This window comes from Limulus polyphemus, unplaced genomic scaffold (genome assembly GCF_000517525.1).
Source record: "Limulus polyphemus unplaced genomic scaffold, Limulus_polyphemus-2.1.2 Scaffold2661, whole genome shotgun sequence".
Classification (NCBI taxonomy): Eukaryota; Metazoa; Arthropoda; class Merostomata; order Xiphosura; family Limulidae; genus Limulus; species Limulus polyphemus.
Window position 1 is genome coordinate 141,201 of NW_013668271.1, and position 2,998 is coordinate 144,198.

General features: G+C 34.3%; 1 protein-coding gene across 1 annotated transcript in view; it reads left to right on the forward strand.

Moving 5' to 3' along the window:
• The window catches only part of LOC111087801 (muscle segmentation homeobox-like), a 31,166-nt gene extending 30,159 nt beyond the window's left edge, over positions 1 to 1,007 (forward strand). The window contains exon 3 of the mRNA XM_022395760.1: positions 712 to 1,007. The gene's annotated coding sequence lies outside the window, so the exon portion shown is untranslated. The remainder of the gene's footprint in view (positions 1 to 711) is intronic.
• Positions 1,008 to 2,998: the final 1,991 nt, after the last annotated feature.

The window sequence follows — 2,998 nt, forward strand, 5'->3', positions numbered from 1 at the left end:
AATTTAACAGTGAAAGACTAGAGGGAAGGCAGCTAGTCATCAAAACCCACCGCCAACTCTTGGGCTACTCTTTTACCAACGAATACTGGGCTTGACATTATAACGCTCCCACGGCTGAGAGGGCGATCATGTTTGGTGGGACGGAGATTCGAATCCGCGACCCACAGATTGCGAGTCAAGCGCCCTAACCACCTGGCCATGCCGGGCCTTTTATCGTTGCAAGTCCACAAACTTACCGCTGACCGACCAGGGAACTACATGGTTTCATATATAAAATAGTTTCAGTTTAAAAGTACATTATGTTATTTCTCATAAAAGCTTGAAAACACCAAACCTAATTTCTTTTTGAATTCATACAAACAACACTTTATTAACACCTTTGGTGTTTTTAAACCAAATCATTGTTCTGCTTCTATTTTTCTTCATATACCCTCCGGCGGCTCTGGGGTAAGTCTGAGATCTTATAACACTAAAAAAATTGGGTCTCGATACTCATGGTGGGCATAACACAGATAGCCCATTTTGTAACTTTATGATTAACAACAAACAAAATAAAATATTTATATAAAAACGAATTCTCGTCATGCAAGTAGCGAAACTAAAGGTTTCGGTTGGAGTATTAAAATAAGTCTGACTTGTTTTCTACTTTAGAAATGTAAAATGCGTAACAGATTAAGACACAATTACACATTAATTGATCTTTTATTTCAGGAATAGCTGACTGATTTTCAGAAGTTAAGCAAGTCGTGACATTTCTACTTTGCCCTTGAGTACGTAGCTGCTTAAAGAAGTATTCAGAATCGTTTGTTTTTAGGCGCTCAGCTTCGTCACAATCCTGTACCGCAACAGTGGTTGACTGGAAGATATAAAACTTAGCTGAGAGTGCCAGGGTAAATATATATATATGTCGTCCAAAGCATATTTATTGATAACCTGTTCGACTAGATACGACCTCTGTTACAAAAATGATCTTGTAAAAAAAAATTAATAATACCTTCACTATAATAATTTTGCTCGTGTAAGTAAGATTAAATCTTTCATGTTGTGTTAACATTTGATAATTAATGTTTCGACGAGCCACCTACATTGTGGCAACTAAGATAATAAAGTGTTTTCACATGCAAGTTCGTTGTTGTATAGATTTTATTATTCATTCTCATAAGAGCAAATTACTAGTTATTTTAAACTTATTTATTTAGTATTACTGAAATATATTTCCTAAGTAAACATTTATAACGTACTCTCTTTCACAATTGTTCAATAAATAGCAAAAGGCCCGTACTTTCAATATGCAGTGAACAAACCCACAGATTTTTTATACTTCATTCGGACGCCGCTAGGCACTGGCACACGAGACCCGTGCGCCGATTCTGTTCCGAATCCCCAGTTGGTGTTTTAGAAACTCATGATCGATATCACACTGAAACGCCGACAATTCCCGCGCTATGAGCCCGAGCCCCGAATCTTTTAAGCACCAAGCGACGCCTCTGACTTCATCCTAAATCAATCTGATAATCAGCTACTGTCTCTGAAACACTTTGGAATTGAATATTCTGACTAATAATTACTTGGACATCAACAGCGTAATCTAAATGAAAAAAAAAAAAAAGTGGCTTGAAAGAAGAACCCCGTAACTATTGAAGCTTCGTCGTCAGACTTACAAGAAATAATTCAATTAACGAAAACTTCAAACGTGTCACTCACTGAACACTTCTACTTCAAATGTCACTTACTGAATACTTTTAATAAAGAAGCATCTCTTATTCAAAAAAAATTAGTCACAACCCATAAAGTAGTATGCGTCATATTAACAGCAGATAAATGATATCGTGTAGTCTAAAATTAAACGTTCGTACTAGAGCCAAATCGAAAGCCACAACAAATAGTTAAAAGATTTTCCCTGTTCAAACTCTTTTGTAAAGGTTTCATCATTTAGTAAAAAATCAAACAAAGAAATCACTACATCTAGAACCAATTGAACATTGATATAAACAATGCGAGAAAGAACAGACTAGGCTTGGTCATAGTGAGAAATCTTGGTATTGAAACAGAGGAGACAAACACTGGCTGCCAACTTACCAAATTTTACGCAGCAAACGTATGACAGAAGTAGTTATAATGATAGATAAGTAAGCATCCAGTTTATGCTGTTAATTTATATTAATACAAACGAAGAAATTAAAGAGGTAACTTATCAATGTCAAGTGGTTTCCAACACTGTGTAACTTTACTTCAATGGCAATTTAAACTAAGCTAAAAGGTTATCCTTATCCGTCTTCCTCCATAGTAAGAAAAGTAACCCAGCAAACAAAACAATATATTATATAATAACTACAAATGACTGATCGATAAGGTAATATAAAAACTTCGAAGTTTACTTAATGTCTCACTTCTTGTGTTTAACACACCTTGAAGTTCGTAATGCATTTATAAAAAATAAATTGTTTCTTTAAATTCACGGAGGAAATCGGCAGAAAAAGTATGAACATGACCTATATATTGATAATTTAGTGTGTCAAAATGTTTCTTTATTCTATCTTTATACGATCACATTAGAAACATTTTGAATAGTTATTCTAGAAGAATCAACAACTAAACGTGTAAAATTATATTTATGAGTTATTCAGTGTTATGTTTACCAACAATACAACGGCTTTTAAACAATGATCACGATGTAATTGGTCACTAAAACATTATTATGTACTTTTCAATGACGTATTTTGATCAAGATAACTTTAAATACACGAAACCATGAGTTTATTTTTACTTCTATAGTCTCCACGCTGCGTCAGTGGTAAGTTTCTGAACCCAGAACGCTATAATTCGATTACCCACGGTGGACAGAACACATTATATGACGTAGCTTTGAGTTGAACCCAATAACAAAAAACCTCTATATTTACTATGCACATTTGTTGCACACGAATATAACTTATGAATCCACTTACTCCATAGCGATGAGGACAAATATTTGTTTTATGTAAAAAGGAAAAAAAAT